The following is a 13,619-nucleotide window of genomic DNA, read 5'->3' on the forward strand; positions in this document are numbered from 1 at the left end:
GCACTTCGAACACCATAGGTAGGCTACATTCTTGGTGTGGGAGTGTCCGAGTGTCCTCACATTTTGGAATTTGGTTGCTACTAACCTTTCGACTATTCTACAAATTAACATCACATCTCTATTCTTATTAAATGATGTATCCCAGTTGACATTAAATAACACCCTTATTTGTGTCTTCGGCCGCAAAGAAGATGGTTGCTTCGCACTGGAAACCGCCTCATACATTGTCATTTCGCCAATGGGCTTTGACCTTTCTAGATATCATTTATCTAGAAATGTCTACAGCAAGATTGCATGGTGCAAAAGAGGAAAACATTGAGATTTGGTCTGGTATTGCAGATTTGGTTAAGGGCATGGTTTAATCATTATTATTATTATTATCATCATTATTTATTTATTTTTTGTTTCCATTGCACAGTAGTAGGAGTAATGACATTTTGTGGCATCTTTGGTCAGTCATTCATGATGTTAACGTGTCTTATTGTGATTTTTGTCTTAATTAAAAAACATTTGATAACAAAAAAAAGTAGTTATTGAGAAGAAATGTTGTTAATTGATTCTGTCCTGTGGTAGGATCCGCTCCTATTTAAGGGAGGCTGCATGATTGTATTATTTGTACCCAGTGTCTTTCTTTTAAACTCAGTGTGTTTTCATGTTATTCTCCAACAAAACCACAAATAACCTGGTCAATAGGTGGCAGTGTAGGACCACAGGTGTCTTTCCAGAGTGTAGTAGCACGTGTTCAGCACATGCGCCACCGTCTCCCTCCATAACTGAACACTGAACAAATGCTGTTACGCTGCATGATTTAGCTGTCTCCATTCTTTTAACATCTTTATCCTGTTTTACAGGTGGGTAATACTTCACAAACCACATAAATGATTACCGTTTGTAGTAGTGTGGGCCACACACTTGAGTCAAGATGGCGTCAGCCACGTTGGGAATGTTCCGTCATGTTACAATAATTAATTCTGTCTTGAGTATCACCGCTCCAGTTTTAGGTTTTGTTTTGATTTATAGAATGGCTGGCTCCATTATTTATTTTGTTTACATTCTACAGTGTTGAAAAGGTTTTGGGGACATGGTTTAACACCCTTCTAAACAGAGTTGAAAGGGGTTTTGGGGAAATGGTTTTACACACCATACACATGTAAATAGGGATACTGTTACTGTTTGTATTAAGTCCTGAAATGATGCTTTTAGCACCTTATATGAAAATGCACTTTAGAGGCAAGTTTACAGTATTTGTCCAAAAACGGATTTAAATTGATAATGCAGAAAGAATGACAGTATGACACATAATTATGTGAAATGGTGTTTATTTGGATGTAGGCCTATTTTGGAACAGAATGACAAGAGAATGTTTATTGTATTTTGGTTGGAATTCTGAGTGTAATTTAGAATGTTCTATGAACATGTGAACCGTGAATGTAGGCTATATGGTATATGTCTAGACAGACAGTAAAATACAGTGCAGTATTAAATGCTGAATATGATGATGCAGTATTATAAATAGTGGATAAATATAACTGAATGGACAGTGCAGCAGTACTCAGGGAAATATTGTATTGTGAATAAATGAATAACTCAGGACTCGGAGATGCATGGTGAACAAATGCTGCATGATTTCGCTGTCTCCATTCTTTGAACATCTTTATCCTGTTTTACAGGACACATATATCTGTCATTGTGTAAAATGAATACAAAACAAATTCACATCAAATCAAATGTAGCCGTAAACAAATACACAAATCACAGTTTCTCAGTCCTTGGTCTAATACTTTTTATTGTGTGACCACTTTGGATTCATTGAGTGAGTATATCTGTGGGGAGGGTGGAGGACAGTATGACTAAGACTGTGATTGGTGGAGAGATGGTTCTATTGTTGTCTTAGTCAATCATTCAAAGCAGTTAGTGTCTCTGGTATAAAAAGACTTGGTCTGTGTCATTTCTCCACAACTCCTCCAGGATCATTTCTGATCACATCTGACTGTGGACTGCAGACTTCAGGTGAAGATGAACTCTCTTGAACCCACCAGGGACATTTCTGCTGAACAGGAGGAACCCAAAGACCTTGGTATGTTACTCAACCTCCCTTTTCACTGTTCTGTTTTTATTCCCTCAATATTATCAATAGTCATTTTATTGTTAGCTTATTATCAGTAGCTTTGCTGTAGATCATTTGTGTTTTGCATCACAGCAACTACCAAATATTTGTAGTATTATTTAAGGATTAAGTAATAACTGAATCCCTATATTTTAATCATGCTAAGGTTAAGTCCATTGTGGACAACACTTCTCTCAAATTGCTGGCCTTAAATCACACAAGATAATTCACACTGGAGAGAAACCCTATGGGTGTGATCAGTGTGGACAACAATTCTCTCGATTGGCCCACCCTAAAACACACACAAGAATTCACACTGGAGAAAAACCCTATGGGTGTGATCAGTGTGGACAACACTTCTCTCTAATGTCCAGCCTTAAAAGCCACCAGAGAATTCACACTGGAGAGAAACCCTATGAATGTGATCAATGTGGACAACACTTCGCTGAAATGTCCAACCTTTTAAAACCACCATAGAATCCACACTGGAGAGAAACCATATGGATGTGATCATTGTGGACGACACTTCTCTCAATTGTCCAACCTTAAAAGCCACCGGATAATTCACACTGGAGAGAAACCCTAGTGTTTACATTATGACAATAGCTTAGCACATCCACATAAAATGGTTTATGATGTTCTCCCATTTTGTTACATTTTGTATCACATTTAAACTTGTATACTGTTTAAATGACCTATTACTTTTTGTGGTATTTCTTATTCACTGGGTCTTTCCCAGATGAATTTTCAGAGAAATTATTAAAACCGAAAAGTATTGTCATTATTTTGTGTTGGAGTCTGTTAGAGCCTCTTTTTTCCACCCATTGCATCAATATATCGACATTATTTCTGACAATCATGATTTATTTCTGATTAATTACGTCTGACGCTACATGTTTCATTATTATGATACTGCTGTTATACTGTATACTGAACATGTCACACCAACATTATGCTGCAGATAGAAATACAAGTCTTGATATTCAATTTCATTCTCAATCTTATTCTTTGTTTTACTGTCATTTGACCTGCAGATTTTCTGTAAATTAGATTTAGTTAAACTGTTTCATAGGTCGTTCACACACACACACACACACACACACACACACACACACACACACACACACACACACACACACACACACACACACACACACACACACACACACACACACACATTGTATTTTTTAGACCACACTTGTTAGGTATTAATAAACTTTGGAGTCTGGACCACTAGAGAACATAACATTTGTGCAAGAAAAAACAACACCAGGTTGCATCATGTGCTAATTCAGTTTCTACAGGAACATAGACCCCATTATTAAATGGGATCCATGAAGGTCAATGATTGGAACAGGATTACACACTCATGAATTAAGCTTTATTCTACACTCCCCCATAATGTCCAAAATACACTGGATAATTCACATTCAGAGGTTCACAAGGTTGTACACTGGATTTAAACTGTAAACTGGGAGAGTATTACTACTTTTACTACTGAAAATGTTATGAGCACACACACATGAAACATAACTCTGTTTATCAGTATAACTAAAGCTTAATTATAGAGGACGAGTGTAGCATGATGATACGTATAAAATCCAACCGTCAGCTGCTTATGACGGAATGCTCCGACATATACGTGTATTTAATGATTGCAGAGCCATGAGGCCCATAGGGGCAGGAGCCTATCTCCTGTTTCTGTCATTTGACCTGCAGATTTTCTGTAAACTAGATTTAAAAAAAATCAGGGGTTGTGCACACTTGTTCACACACGCAAATTGTATTTTTTAGACCACGCTTGGTACTAGGTATTAATAAACTTTGGACCACTAGAGAAGAAACTAGACCACGTTCTGGAGGAATTTGCAGCAATCATGTGCAAATTCAGTTTCTACAGGAACATAGACCCCATTATTAAATGCGATCCATGAAGGTCTATAATAGGTGGGATTTTAGATCTCTTCATATAAGAACTGCGTTTGAAAAATAAACCGATCACCCGGCCTTTTCACTCATATGGATATGAAGCATCGACTGAAGGTGGAAATGTACAAATATACCCAAAGAGTAACATAATAAGCGTTAGAAACGAGTCAAATAACCCAGAGACTACATTTCCAGGTAGGCGGGTGGCTGCATCTGCCTGTCGCACAACATAAACTGAATGTTAATTACGTTTATTTTTATTTTATTGATATTTAATGTTTCGTGGTTAGTACGAGTTGAGTCACCACCAGCTGAGCTTATGTCAACGAGGAATCTCAGGAACACAATGTGTTGATAGCTGGGCGTGACGTATATTAGCAGCGACATTGCCTTCATATGTAGTTTCAAGGCTTTTGCGGCCACATTCATTCCATTTTCTCCAGAAACTGGCTGTATCAAATATTAATGAACATCATTAACGACACACAGCCACTCCCCTGACAGAAATGCCGGGGGGTGGTCGGTTTATTTTTCAAACATAGTTCTTATATGAAGCGATCTAAAATCCCCCGATGGGGATTATAATGCAACTAAAAAAATACATGAACCTGTGTACTACTGAAAGTGACATCAGACTTCGGTGCTCTATATAGCGTCGCAGTCCCTCCCCCTTTCAGAACAACGAGTGGCCCAGGAAATAAATCCCAATGCATTTTTCCCATAGGCATTTCTTAAAGTATTTATTTAAAGAAAGTTACGCCGTGGACAAAGCCACCTCGAATCGTGACAAATCATGACAATGAACACAATGTTTTGGGCCGATCAAATTTATACGAAGAAAAACAAAACAAATAGTGTTGTCTCCTGCCTTTATTTTCTTCTTTCTAATGATTTGATCGGCCCAAAATATTGTGTTCATTGTCATGATTTGTCACGATCCGAGTTGGCTTTGTCCGTGGCGTAACCGTCTTTAAATAAATACTTTAAGAAATGCCTATGAGGAAAATGAACGGCGATTTCTTTTCCGGGTCTCTCGAGGGGGGGGGGGCGGGACTGCGACGCTCTATTGTGCCCAAGTCTCGTGACATCATTATGACATCATCAGGGATGATAGTAAATCAGGGATTATATAGTAAATGCGACCTGCTATGGAGATCCTGATGTCATCAATATTAGTATATGGATATATGTCAGAACCTGACATTTATGTTGATCGTTCCCCATCCGTCCTTCCTCTTCGATGTCTCCCTTTTGACTGATACCTGTCCATTTAAACTCTAGACAGGCCTGCCCCAAAGTTATGAGTGCAGCCTCCTGGGCTCCGAGCGACTTCCAGACGCGTTAGCCCGGCAGCTGGCGAAAACAAGAGTTCTCAACAGGCCTGAAAATGAAGTTCCGGCCCTACCTGGGCCCTCAAACCCTGTACACTCAAGACACTGCCCCCGCTGCCACCCTTAGATCTCCATATGACACTGTCAGTGAGGGAGAAGACTGGATCATCACCTAGATCATCACGCTCCATAAATGGAGCTGACCTGTTCTGACATTCCATTATGTTGATCTGACCTCATCAAAAGCCAGTACACTCAATACACCAGCTACCAGCTTGGCTTTGCTGGTCTGTCCAGTCATTAGACCAGCTAAGTCCAGATGGTAAGCTGGGTTTTGTTGGTCAGTCCACCATTTGACCATCTACCAGCTTGGCTTTGCTGGTCATCTGGCCAGCCAGCTGGCTCACCAGCAAAGACCAGCAGAATCCAGCCTTCGACCAGCTAACCAAATACACTGACAAATGAGCCAGACCAGCATGTCCAGCCTGGTATACCATCTAAACCTGCCCAAGACCAGGTAAAACCAGCTAAAACCACCTAAAACCAGCAACCATCATCAGCTGGTTTTTGCTGGATTTTTCAGCAGGGGGGACAGACTAGTCAGTTGGTTGTGGGCTTTAACACGGGTAACAGTCCTGAGGGAGAGCTACAGGGCCTTGTGTGACCAAGGTTTAACCTGAAGAGAGTTCTCATCCTATTTGGTCTTGTTCAGTTGTGTATGCCTAAGTATTTATTTTCATTCGTCTATTTTTGGCCAGTGTGTCATTTTGAACTTTTGAGATGACCTAAGATGACTTGATTGATTGACATAAAAAAGGGCCTGTCAGCTCAAACACACAATGCAATAGTTGTTGTTACGTACAATCATCAGTAGCAAAGTCAAATACAAAAAATAAAAACCCTACCATTTCCATTCCCCCCCCCCCCCCCCTCTATTTCCCATTCCATGTGCGTTTGTCTTATAGTTTCTCTGGCCTCTGTACTACTGCCACCTACCGTCCATTCATTGTATTGGGTGAAAAAAACACACCCCTTAAGACTAAACCCGACCCATACAGAGGTGTGGCTTCCAGAGGTACCTTTGACATGACATTTTGTGTGTGTGTGTGTGTGTGTGTGTGTGTGTGTGTGTGTGTGTGTGTGTTTCGATGTGCAGGGCGTTGCTGAAAATGAGCACCTGTGCTCAGCTACTTCCCTGGGTAAAAAAAAAGAAAGGTACCTTTCAAAACCTATAGAAGTCAGCCTGGTACAGACGAAGGGGACACCACTGTATGTAGCCTCAATTACATTTTGTAACTATTTTCTGCAATGGGATGCTAGTTTTATTTGGTGGGTATATGAGCTGGTCGTTTTGAAAGTATCTCTGATGTAAAAAAAAGTGTGGGCAGCCCTGGTATAGATTAATATATATATATATTCATTCCGTGGGTAAATCCCTGTAGGCTACCCACATATTGGTAGCCTATATTAGCCCAATATTGGCGTTATGCATTTCACTTGAATAATGTTGTGTGCGCACGTGCGCGTGTGGAGAAAGACAGAGTTATTTAATGAAACTGAAGATTATAACGTCCTGTATTGGTAGCCTATATTAGCCCAATATTGCCGTTACGCATTTCACTTGAATAATGTTGTGTGCGCGCGTGCGGAGAAAGACAGTTATTTAATGAAACTCAAGATTATAACGTCCTGTCTCGCTGCCGCGGCGCCGCCGTGTATAGCCTGTGTGTGTGTGTGTGTGTGTGTGTGTGTGTGTGTGTGTGTGTGTGTGTGTGTGTGTGTGTGTGGCGTGGAGAGAGAGAGAGGCGTGGCGCGAGAGAGAGAGAGATCGTGGCTTCCAGGCGTGCGTGTGTGTACTCGGCAGTTGGCTGGCAGGCGAAAATAGCCAAAGCGATCTGTGTAATCGTAATATTTAGGCACAAACAAACTACTGACAAAGAACAATGTTGATGTAACTAAGAGATTCGCTGAGTGAGTTATATTTTAAATACAGAGATTTAGCAAAATCGTGAGGCTACGATTCCTCTCCTTCCTTGTTTCTCTTCTCTGCGGGAGATCAGAATCAGATTCTGAGAGCAAGTGTGGGCCTATTAGAAGACAGGGCAGTGTTGCCAGGTTTGCGAATTGTAAGCGAGTCGTAGTGTGTGTTGAATGGCATTTGTGGGCTTGTGAATGAATTTTCTCACATGTAATTTGTGCTCACTTGCATAGACCTGGCGAATTTAGCGTGGTGAAAGGGCAACAGTGTTCCGGGGGTGTGGGTGCTTCGGGCGATAGTGTTTGTAGTAAACAAATGCATTGGGGGCGTGAGTGTGGAAGGGAGGCATTTTTGGTGGCAGTGCCAGTGTTTGGCGGGTGGTGTTGAGTTTTGGCGTTCGGCGCGATAGGAGGAGATAGGTCCTGAACACTGCGAAGGTAAGTGTGTGACGTCACTGCCGTGTGAGTGTGTGTGGGTGTAGTGTGTAAGATGGTGTTGTGGGTGTTGCAATAGTGACGTAGCTGTTGTGGCTTTGTGTTTCTTGCCATGTGTTGGGTACAAGTTCTCACTTGTTAATATAGATTGTTTTTGCACTGAAGAAAACTGTCTGGAGGTTGGTGGAGGAGTTTGGGGACAATAAAAACCATTAACCTACCTACATGTTCTGACTGTTCTTGGAGCCTTGGCCGTTCGGGCAACTTTACAGTCACCTTTACAAGGTTTAACTACGGATTGTGGAGAATGACAAACACAGCTAAACGTGTGAGTAGGCTTCCCAAACATTTGCCAAAATCCCTGTAATTTTATGGCTTCCCAAGCCGTGCACATCCACAAGCCGTGCATATCATCCACGGCTTCCCAAGCCGTGCATGCCTATTCCCACTATAGGCTGAGGAAGAAATGCCACTTGACAGTTTTCAAATCAGGCTCATGGTTTATGTTTATTCAACTTTTCAGCATGATCACAGGTTTTAAAAGACAGCTGGTGCCATTAAAAACACTGAATTATTTTGCAGATCACAAATATAAAACTTCAAATCTAAAATGCAATAGCCTATCTATCTAAAAATCTAAAATCCAAATGGTGTAAAACTCAAATCTAAAATCCACTTTCATTTCAAAGTCCACATATTAATGCTGTTGGTTTGAGCGACCTGCTATCAATGCTATTATTTGCTCCATTTGCTCCAATCAGCTCAAACCGAGTCAGGTGCTTTAGTTTAGTGCATGTGTGTTCACTGGAAAGGCTTCTAGTAGGTCAATGAATGCCGTGGAAGAGCTCTTAACGTTGGTTTGTGGCTGGCAAGTGGCCAGGCTTTCTGCCTCTTCCTAGCAGCACTTGAGTTGTAGGCTACTCTTCACAGCTTTTACAAATACAATGGCTCCCTCTAGTGATCATATTTCAGAATTGCAAGTGAAAAACACTGGGACCAGAATGGAGTTGTCTGTTGCTGACATTTGGCAGATTTCATGGAAATTGAGTATTCTTCAACTTCCAACTACAGGGAGTAGACGTGTGTGACCCTAAGGTGTGACCACTGACCAAGTGTGGTCTATATAGTAGGATATAGGCTATATTGATTGATTGATTTAAGTAATTTATTAACAGTTTGCAGAATTACAGTACATTTCAAGCACAACTCAATATAGGGTGCTACTACTATAGTTAAGCAAAAGCTTAACTGAATATTGTCACTGCTTTGCGCACAACCAATTGACAACCAGCTGTGACTACTTAAATGTAGAGCACAAGTGATACTTTTTGGTTATAAACTTTCTTTTCTCTTTTTTTGTTTTGTTAAAAAGTAACTACTGGTGGCAGGTGGGTTTGCCAATTTCAGCCAATCAGGAGAGAGTACCCAGTTACCAGCTTCAAGTTTAGTGTTCACTTCTTTGTGCCATCACTTCCTGTAAAGGCCTATTCATAGTCTGGATTTTCGGTGGTGAGTAAAAACAGAGAGAAGGGCTGGAGCGGTGGCGGTGGTTTGCTCTTCACCGCGGCTCGTGACGTCATGTTGTAGTTCGGTGGTCACTGGTCACCCCACCACCTAAAATCCAGACTATGTATATGACTATGAGCCTTAACACTCTAGATAGCAATGATATAGGACCACAATGGAAACAAGTCTCCAGGACTTTTTTGTTTAGCCCAAATGTATCACTGTACCCCGTGCTGTTTGCATTTCTGCCCAATAAAGTATTCAATTAATCAATCAATCAAAATGGTTAGGTCTATCAGAATATAGAGCTATTTAACACTCATGAAATCACACTCGTGTGAAGTGAGGGGCGCCCACTGTAGCAGTCTGACAGTATCATCATCCTCATTGGTCTCCACGAGTCATGAATGCAGTACGTGTTATTGTATAAAACTGAATCACTAGTATTAATATTGGCCACATGATGTCGTCTTATTTGGAAATGTAGTGCCCTATGGGGTCATTTTCATTTGCCCATAAACATTAAGAAGTCCATAGACTTGGCTGCTACATGACGTAATCTTCAAATTGGGCTATAGTGCCCCTCACAAATAAGTGTAGTCAGACTAGTTATGTTTACATCAAAGGGAGGTGCTGGAGTCTTGTGGTGAGCCAGACTGTACAGTTGCCCGCAATGAAGACGGAACAGGCTGCACATTTATGCACCTGCATGCATTTATTGATGTTTTGGACTGCGCGTGGATGGATGCTCGCCAGGCAAAACACAGCGGTGGACGTCGTGTTTCTAATTATGTGCAGGATGAGTGTATATATGCCAGCCAGTCCATGTTAACTGCATACTCGTAAATTCAGTCAGCCATGTTTTTATTCAACACATGAGGTTATAGACTTCACCTATGCAATGAATCTGATAAATAACGTAAAGTAAATTAACTCTGCCACCTGCTCTTTCTAAGGGACGGACAGTCGGACACACTGAATGTGTTGACTGAATCGAGCTGATTCATTACATTACATCACATTTTAGCTACCGGTATTTACATTTAGCTGACGATTCACTCAGAATGACTCAACAGTAGACGAGGCTCAGATTTCCAGATGTTCTACACATTAGGTTATGACTTGTGTGTAAAGGATGAGCCAGGGCCATAGCCACAGGTATCTGGATATCTGACATTGATTTAGTGTAACTATGCATCATTGCAGTAGTTGTTGATTGAAGTAATGTTTACGATGACTTCACTACCTGCCTGGTAAAGTTACTGCTAACTGCTTTTACCTAGCTGCATAGTGATATTATAAACTGATGATACATATAGGCTACCATATAGACAAAAGGTATCCTTCCTCCAAGTTGTACTGCTTGTCAAGGTGTAGATTGCAGACTTGAAAAGAAAAGAATCCAAGGCACTCCGTCTTTGGTGGAAAATTAAATTGTTTATTTGAGGATGAGCAAGGCAAATAAATAACAGGACCTGTTATTTATTTGCCTTGCTCATCATCAAATAAACTCAACTTAATTGGTACCTCAACTGAATTGAACCCAATAAAATGCAACCAAAATTAATCCAAACTAATTTTAGCTGAATCAAATTGATGTAACAAACGTGAGGCAAACGTGAGACATGATGTGTGGTCTCCTCTCCTTCCCTTTTCGCAGGTCAGGATGACTCAGCTTGACAGTAGTGGTGTTCGTCAGTGGAAACTCAGAGGTGAGGTGACATAAACACTAGCTGTATGACTGCACCTGCATGACTCCATCAGCAGCACCATCTGTTTCCCATCGCAACGACAACGGACATAACATACACACTATAGAGTGAGAGTTTGTGATGAAGGTTTTAGTTGTCATAATACATCAAGTACAGATAGTTGCCCATCTCAGTGCTGGGGGTCTATTGGATACTTCAATTTATCAGTCACTAAACATCTCTGTGCTTTGTTTGGAGAAGATCCACTTAGGCTCCTTTTTCTACGTTTTCTACTTTTTCTACGTTCTTCTGGGACTAGATTGACTCTTGCACACTCATATAAGGAATTCTAACTTCATACTTTTATTTATTTAAAACACAAAATGTTAAAATACAAAAAGACAAAAAATGAAAAAATGAAAGACAAAGGAAATAAAAAAAGTTAATTATTTAAAAACAAAAAAGAAAGTGCCAGAAAAATAATAATCTTAAATTATCCCCAAAGGAGTAGGAAGAGGTTTACTGAAAAACATATCGTGTCCTTGTGTATCTCAATACATCAAACTTATCTTCAGATTGATTTTTTGGCTTTTACGCCCCAGTGTTTACACAATCACAATATAATTAACAACAAAATGGAAATACTAAGAATATAACAAAACAGTCAAGCATATACTAAATATATTAATGCACTACAAAATAATAATAATGATAATAACAATAATGTATATTAATGTCCTAATAATAAACAGTGCTCCAGATCAACACCTATGCCCGACTAGCTAATCTTCTAACCTATATCTATTTATTATGTCGCTTTTAAACATCAGCTTGAACCCATTCCATGTTCTGCTTAGTTTCAGTTCATCTCTGCTTTTGTTCCATAGAGTAACACCTTTGTTCCATAGAGTAATTAACCCCTTTGACAGAAATGCAGTGTAATTTCCCATTGGTCCTCACAAACGGCTTTGGAACAACCTTTGGATCTTTTCCGGGAATGATTTGTGTTCAGCTTTGTACATTATTTGGAGTGTTTTAGTCCCTTTTATGCCTATATTTTTGTGACTTTATAGAAGGACTTTATTAAGACAGTTGTATATCAACGCCCAAATACTGCCATAAGTGGGCGCTGCTTGCATGGCTATCGTCGGGGAAACGAGGGGCCCTGTTCTTCTCAATCTCTTGATGGACATCCACAGGTGAAATTTTCCAAAATTTTGTTTTGAATTTCTGAGGCAGTAATACCCACCACACACCCCTTTCTTTTTTCATTTGTTGCATAGCTAATTTGATGCACTCATGCACACATGGCTGGGATTCATTGACCTTCAATTTAAGCCTTTTAGGAAAGGAGATTTTGTTGTGCTGAAAGTCAGATACTGACAAGGCTATGGCATTTGTGTTTCATTTAATTGCCTATGGATTATCTACTTTTAAGACATGAATAGCAATTTTGGTTAGAACTAATTTAATTGAAAGTGATTTGTTGGTGCAGTATTTCTGTTACTATTACTATCTTCTGACGCAATGTTTGAGCTGCCATTTGAAACCAGTATAAAACCACTATTACACACAGTAGCCTGTGTGTTTGTCACATGCTGACTGGTCCTGGTCATGAGTGACAATAAAAGCACAAGCTATTAACCTATAGGTCTCCGTGTCAGGCGGCTTAAATTGAAATGTCTCAGATTTCTGTACCTACGCGACCATAAATGAGATTAATACACCAGTGAAATAACGGTGGCTCTGGGCTATTTGAGTTGGCTTGCAGGAACAGCCTTTGATATTTGAACAGATGCCTGCATGTTATGTGATGAAGGTGCTACCTTTGCTCTCTTGCAGCTGATCTTCGTTTATTGAGTTTTTGTATTTCTCAAGAACCCTTTCATCCACTATTGACATTGTAAAGTAAAGCATACCGGGTCTTCGCTCTGCCCGGCAGCTAAAGATGAACTGAAGATACAGAACTGCCACAGACAGGATAGATGTATTATTGAAAATGTATTTTGGGGAGGATACAATCTGGAGAATCTCTTTCATCTACTATTGGTTTAGTTTCATTTGCAACAGATCAGCACTTTGCATTTGAACTTGAATTAAACATCAGAGTTTGTGTGTGTGTGTGTGTGTGTGTGTGTGTGTGTGTGTGTGTGTGTGTGTGTGTGTGTGTGTGTGTGTGTGTGTGTGTGGGGACAACTTTTGGCCAGACACACTATCAGCTGTTGCAGCAGTGAAAGGCAACAATGATGAAGCATGCAATGACATCACACAACAGGAAGGCTGGCTGGCAGGGAGCCATTGGCCCCACGGGCCCAGCCAATACCACATCAGCCAGTTACAGATGTTCCACTACCCCCTCTGGCACACCTGGTCCTCCACTGCCTCACCACCAGTCAACACCATGTCTGTCTACTCTACAACTATGTGACTGTTGTACTTTGTACATGTATATCTGGCTGCCGGCCGCCGGGGGGGTAGAATGCTACCTACCAGCCGCTTTATATGGAATCAATTTCAACTACCTCATGTGCACGTCGTCCCAGTCTAATTCATCTGAAAGTGGTACATGGAGCTCGTCTTAGTAAAGCCAGGCTGTCTGAAATGTTCAAAGTGTGGTGGTCGCTGTTCCCAAACACAAGCACA

Source organism: Protomyctophum parallelum (genome assembly GCF_964188405.1).
Source record: "Protomyctophum parallelum genome assembly, chromosome: 4".
NCBI classification, from domain to species: domain Eukaryota; kingdom Metazoa; phylum Chordata; class Actinopteri; order Myctophiformes; family Myctophidae; genus Protomyctophum; species Protomyctophum parallelum.